We start from the raw sequence: 7449 nt of genomic DNA, 5'->3' as shown, positions 1-7449 counted from the left end.
AGTACACTTGCTAGTTAGTTGTGTGGAATTGCAAGTGTGATTGCAATTTCGTGCACCAAGTTTTTGGCGCCGTTGCCGGGGATTGTTCGAGTTTGGACAACTGACGGTTTATTTTGTTGCTTAGATTAGGAACAATTTATTTAGTTGTGGTTAGAGTCACTAGGATTACATCTTATATTTTTCCTTTCAAAATCGTTTTAAAAATATTATTTTTCTTTATTAAATTTTAATTTTTCTTTGATTAAATCTTGTTTCAAATTTTAAGTTTGGTGTTTTCTTGTTAATTTTCTTTTTAGTTTTCAAAAATTTTACTTTGGTTTTCTAAAAATTTTAAGTTTGGTGTTCTTTCTTTTTGTTCTTGTTGTTCTTGTGAGTCTTCAAGGTGTTCTTGAGTCTTTTTTGTGTATTGATCTTAAAATTTTTAAGTTTGGTGTTCCTTGGTGTTTTCCCTCCAAAATTTTCGAAAACAAGGAGCACTAGATCTAAAAATTTTAAGTCCTGTGTCTTTTGTGTGTTTTTCTCTTTCATCATAAAATTCAAAAATAAAAAAATATCATTTCCTTTAATTGCTCATTATTTTTGAATCCCTTTTGGTTGACTTGGTGAAAATTTTTAAAATCGTATCTTTTTCAAATCATATATTTTTCAAAACTCCCTAACCACTTTCTCTCCCCTCACTTTTTTGAAAATCCTCATAAAAAATTTTCAAATCTTTTTTTTATTTAATTATTTTAGTCTCCATTTTTTTATTATTATTATTATTTCGAAAAAAATAAATATAAGTAAATAAATAAATAAATATAATAAAATAAATAAAATAAATCCACATCATCTCCCTTTCTCCATCATGGAACTATGTGGAAATGAACAGTCCAGAAGGACTCTGGGGTCATATGCTAACCCCGCTACTACTTCATATGGGAGTAGTATCTGTATACCCTCCATCGGAGTCAATAGTTTTGAGTTGAATCCTCAGCTCATTATCATGGTGCAACAAAATTGCTAGTATTCTGGTCTTCCACAGGAAGAACCTACTGAGTTTCTGGCATAGTTCTTACAAATTGCTGACACAGTACATGATAAGGAAGTAGACCAGGATGTCTACAGATTATTACTGTTTTCATTTGCTGTAAAAGACCAAGCTAAGAGGTGGTTAAATAACCAACCTAAGGCTAGCATAAGGACATGGAAACAGCTGTCAGAAAAATTTCTAAATCAATATTTCCCTCCTAAGAGGATGACACAACTAAGGCTGGACATCCAAGGCTTTAAACAAGAGGATAATGAATCCCTTTACAATGCCTGGGAGAGGTACAGAGAGATGCTGAGGAAATGCCCCTCTGAAATGTTTTCAGAATGGGTGCAGTTAGACATCTTCTACTATAGGCTTACAGAAAAAGCACAGATATCTCTAGACCACTCAGCTGGTGGATCTATACACATGAGAAAGACAATTGAACAGGCTCAAGAGCTTATAGATACAGTTGCTAGAAATCAGCATCTGTACTTGAGTAGTGAGTCCTTCATGAAGGAAGAGGCTAAAGCAGTATCTACTGACCTTAGTCCTCCAGAAAAAGTTGCTGAACTCAACCAGAAATTACTTACTCTGACAAAACAGTTAGCAGAATTTATAGAAATGTTACAAGATACTCAGGATGCTAATAAGAATATGGAAGCACAACTTGACCGGACAAGACAACAGTTATCTAAACAAATAACAGAAGAATGTCAAGCTGTTCAATTAAGGAGTGGAAAAACATTAAATACATCAACTCAAAGTAGCAGAAAGCCAAGGAAAGAACAGCTGACAGAGGATGAATAGAATGCTACCTAAAATCCTTCTGAGGACAGTAAGAGCCCAGAGAGGAATGATTCTGGCATTCAAACGCCAGAAAAGGGTGACAAACTGGCGTTAAACACCTAGTGGATGCCCAATTCTGGCATTCAAACGCCAAAAATGGTGAAAAGTTGGTGTCAAACGCCAATTCCATGTTCAATTCTGGCGTTCAAACGCCAGAACAGGGTAGGAATCTGGCGTTAAATGCCAATCCAGCACTCAATCCTGGCGTTCAAATGCTAGTAAGGGATCAGACACCTGCAAGTGCTGATAATAACTCCCTCAAGAAGGTGTCTCAGCCTGCTTTTGTAGGAAATAAACCTGTAGCAACCAAGGTTGAAGAATATAAAGCCAAAATACCTTATCCTCAGAAACTCCGCCAAGCAGAATAGGATAAGCAATTTGCCCGCTTTGCAGACTATCTCAGGACTCTTGAAATAAAGATTCGGTTTGCAGAAGCACTTGAGCAAATACCTTCCTATGCTAAGTTCATGAAAGAGATTTTAAGCCATAAGAAAGATTGGAGAGAAACTGAAAATTTTTTCTCATTGAGGAATGCAGTTCAATCATTTTAAAGAGCTTACCAAAAAAGCTTAAAGACCCCGGAAGCTTTATGATACCATGCACATTAGAGGGAATTTGTACCAAGACAACTCTATGTGATCTTTGGGCAAGTATCAACCTAATCCCTGCATCTACTATCAGAAAGCTTGGTTTGACAGAAGAGATCAAACCAACCCGGATCTGTCTTCAACTTGCTGATGGCTCCATTAAATACCCATCAGGCATAATTGAAGACATGATTGTCAAGGTTGGGCCATTTGCCTTTCCCATTGAGTTTGTAGTGCCAGAAATAGAGGAGCACAAGAGTGCAACTCTCATTCTAGGAAGACCTTTCCTAGCAACTGGCCGAACTCTCATTGATGTTCAAAAAGGGAAAGTGACCTTGAGAGTCAATGAGGATGAGTTTAAGTTGAATGCTGTCAAAGCTATGCAGCATCCAGACACACCAAAAGACTGCATGAAAGTTGATCTTATTGACTCTCTGCTAGAAGAACCTCTGAAAACTCCTCAATTAGAGGAAAAGCCCCCCAAACCAGAGCTCAAACCACTACCACCATCCCTGAAATATGCATTTCTGGGAGAAGACAACACTTTTTGTGATCATAAGCTCTACCTTAAAGCCACAGGAAGAGGAAGCGCTGATTCAAGTGCTAAGGACACACAAGACAACTCTTGGGTGGTCCATAAGTGATCTTAAGGGCATTAGCCCAGTCAGATGCATGCACAAGATTCTCTTGGAGGATAATGCTAAGCCAGTGGTTCAACCACAAAGGCGGCTGAATCCAGCCATGAAGGAAGTGGTGCAGAAAGAGATCACTAAATTACTAGAGACTGGGATCATTTATCCAATTTCTGATAGCCCCTAGGTGAGCCTTGTCCAAGTCGTCCCCAAGAAGGGAGGCATGACAGTAGTTCATAATGAGAAAAATGAACTTGTTCCTACAAGAACAGTTACAGGGTGGCGCATGTGTATTGACTACAGAAGACTCAATATAGCCACCATAAAGGATCATTTTCCTTTACCATTCATAGACCAGATGCTAGAAAGACTAGCAGGTCATGATTATTACTACTTTTTGGATGGCTATTCAGGCTACAACCAAATTGCAGTAGATTCCCAGGATCAACAGAAAACAGCATTCACATGTCCATCTGGAGTATTTGCCTACAGAAGGATGCCATTTGGGCTGTGTAATGCACCTACAACCTTTCAGAGATGCATGCTCTCTATTTTCTCTGATATGGTGGAAATATTTTTGGAAGTCTTCATGGATGACTTCTCAGTATATGGAGACTCATTTAGCTCCTGTCTTGACAAGTATATGGTGGTTTATGCTATTGACAAGTTCAGATCCTATTTAGTAGGATCAAAGGTGATTGTGCACACTGACCATGCTGCTCTTAAACTTCTACTCACAAAGCAGGATTCAAAACCCAGGCTCATAAGGTGGGTATTGCTTCTGCAAGAGTTTGATATAGAAATAAGAGACAGAAAAGGGACAGAAAACCAAGTAGCAGATCACCTGTCACGAATAGAACCAGTAGAAGGGGCATCCCTCCCCATTACTGAGATCTCTAAAACCTTTCTTGATGAGCAAATCTTTGCCATTCAAGAAGTACCATGGTTTGTAGACATTGCAAACTATAAGGATGCAAGGTTCATACCTAAGGAGTATAGCAGGCAGCAAACAAAAAAATTAATTTATGATGCAAAGTACTACTTGTGGGATGAACCATATCTCTTTAAGAGATGCGCAGACGGAATAATCCATGGATATGTGCCTAGAGAAGAAGCGCCAAGGATCCTTTGGCATTTCCATGGATCATAGTATTGAGGACATTTCGGAAGTGAGAAAACAGCCACAAAAGTCCTCCAATGCAGCTTCTACTGGCCTACTCTCTATAAAGACTCCCGAGAGTTTGTACGGAACTGTGATAGTTACTAGAGAGCTGGTAATCTGCCTCATGGTTACGCCATGCCTCAGCAAGGGATCTTAGAGATTGAATTGTTTGACGTATGGGGTATTGACTTCAAGGGACCATTCCCACCTTCATACTCAAACACTTATATTCTGGTGGCAGTGGACTATGTATCTAAATGGGTAGAGATAATTGCAACACCCACTAATGATACTAAAACAGTGATAAAGTTCCTCTAGAAACACATCTTCAGTAGATTTGGTGTCCCTATAGTATTAATAAGTGATGGAGGCACTCATTTCTGCAATAAACAGCTTTACTCTGCTTTGGTCCGGTATGGAATTAGCCACAAGGTGGCAACTCCATATCATCCACAGACAAATGGGCAAGTTGAGGTCTCTAATAGAGAACTAAAAAGAATCTTGGAACGGACTGTAATGGCCCGTAGAAAGGATTGGGCAAAAAGCATGGATGATGCTCTGTGGGCATACAGAACAGCATTCAAGACTCCTATAGGAACTTCTCCATACCAACTTGTGTATGGCAAGGCTTGCCATCTGCCCGTGGAACTGGAACACAAGGCCTACTGGGCAACCAGATTCCTAAACCTTGATGCTAAATTAGCTGGAGAGAAAAGATTGCTCCAGTTGAATGAGCTAGAGGAGTTCAGGCTCAATGCTTTCGAAAATGAAAAAATTTACAAGGAGAAAGCAAAAAGGTGGCATGACAATAAATTGTCATCCAGAGTCTTTGAACCAAGACAAAAGGTCCTGTTATTCAACTCTAGACTCAAATTATTCCCTGGGAAATTAAAATTCTGGTGGAGGGGACCATATGTGATTATAAGTGTGTCACCATATGGATATGTGGAGCTTCAGGATATTGACTCTGATAAAAGATTCATTGTTAATGGACAAAGAGTCAAACACTATCTTGAAAGCAATATTGAGCAAGAATGCTCAGTACTGAGACTAGAATAATGCTCAGTAAGGTCCAGCTAAAGACAATAAAGAAGCGCTTGCTGGGAGGCAACCCAGCCATTGGTTAAGTATATTTATATTTTAAATAATAATTTTAGGAGTTTGATATAAAATTTATCTTCAATTACAGGAGTTCACAGAGTTACAGAAGGATTCGGAGTAGAAAATAGAGAAAAGAAGCTCACTGGCAAAAAAAACGCCAGTAAGGAGCATTTTTGGGGGTTAAACGCCAGAATGGATATCATTCTGGGCGTTTAATGCCAGTAAGAAGCACCTTCTGGGCGTTAAACGCCAGAATGGGTGCCATTCTGGGCATTTAACACCAGACTTGCAGCATCCTGGGCGTTTAGAAAAATGCCTAGTAACAAAGGAAATCTGGCATTTAAACGCCAGCCAAGGTACCTGGCTGGGCGTTTAAACGCCCAAAACAAGCAGCAATTGGGCGTTAAACCCCCAAAACATGCTACTCCTGGGCGTTTAATGCCAGGAACATGGAGGGAATGAGGTTTTTATTCCCAACTCAATTTTTTTCAAATTTTCATATTTCCATCCACATTTCTTGCATGAACATGTTACAAATTCTCATCTTACAAATTCAATTGCAAAAAAATTCTTCATCCTAAAAATCTTTTTCGGTTTCTTTTCAAATTTTTTCCAAAAACTCATCTATCTTTTTATATTTGTTTCAAATCTTTTTCAACCCATCACACTATCTTTTTAAAATTAGATTTATGTTTTTCAAATCTCTCTCTTACCTTTTCAATTTTAAAAATACATCTTTTGCATATCATAATTATCTTTTTACAAATCATATCTTCTATCATATCTTTTTCAAAATTTTCGAACCCACCCTTCTCCCTTTTAAAGTCACATTCGGCCATCCCCTCTCCTCCACCATTCGAAATTGTCTGTCCTTCTCTTCCTCTCATTTCCTTTCTTTTGCTTGAGGACAAGCAAACTTTTATGTTTGGTGTGCTTTTCGTGATCACTGAGCCAAGACTCACCAAGATCATGGTTCCTAAGGGAAAACAAACCACTTCAAGAGGCAAGAAAGAAAATATTCCAAAACCACTTTGGAATCAAGAGAGGTTCTTAACCAAAGAACATGCATACCATTATTATAAAATAATGGGTCTGAGGTCAGTGATTCTAGAAGTTAAATTTGATCTAAAAGAAGATGAATATCCGAAGATCCAAGAACAGATTCGAAACAGAGGTTGGAAAATCCTAGCAAATCCTGAGACAAAGGTGGGAAGAAACATGGTTCAGGAATTCTACTCAAATCTGTGGTAAATAGATAAACAGAGAATGTCTGGAACCGCCTTCTATACCTTTCGAACTGTGGTCAGAGGGAGGATTATCTACTTCCAGCTTGACAGCATAAGAGAGATCTTCAAGCTGCCTCAACTACAAGATGACCCGGAATCCTTTAACAGGAGAATTGTGAGTCAAGATAAGTGCTTGGACCAAGTTCTAGAGGACATATGCATCCCTGGAGCCAAGTGGGTAACCAACACAAAGAATGTCCCAATTCAACTCAAGAGAGGGGATCTCAAACCAGTTGCTAGAGCCTGGCTGGATTTTATTGGGCGTTCTATACTATCCACCAGTAACCGCTCTGAGGTCAATATTAAAAGAGCAGTAATGATCCATTGCATTATGATGGGAAACAAAGTGGAAGTTCATCATCTGATTACTTGTGAGCTTTATACTATTGCAAACAAGAACTCCACTGAAGCCAAATTGGCCTACCCAAGCTTGATTTCTCTACTATATAAAAATGCTGGAGTAAGGATGGGAGTAGATGAGTATATGTTAGTTGATCTCCCAATCACAAAAAAGTCAATGGAAGGGCAACAAGTGCAAGACATTCCCATCAAAAGGAGGGTGCAAGAGTTCCTCCCAGAAATCCCACAGATTGACTATTGGAACCGCTTAGAAGCATCTATCACCAAGTTACAAGAAGCTATGGATCAAATGAAAGAAGAACAGCAAAATCAAAATAGCATGCTCTGCAAGCTGCTTAAGGAACAGGAGAAGCAATGGCGTGAACTGCAGGAGCTGAAGCGCCAGAAGCTACCTCTTGAAGGGCCAGACACCCCACAGATTGAAGAAGCATTCACTCCTAAAATAAAGGATGTTGAGTCC

The sequence above is a fragment of the Arachis duranensis genome, chromosome 9, assembly GCF_000817695.3.
Source record: "Arachis duranensis cultivar V14167 chromosome 9, aradu.V14167.gnm2.J7QH, whole genome shotgun sequence".
NCBI lineage: Eukaryota > Viridiplantae > Streptophyta > Magnoliopsida > Fabales > Fabaceae > Arachis > Arachis duranensis.
This window is presented reverse-complemented; position numbering follows the sequence as displayed.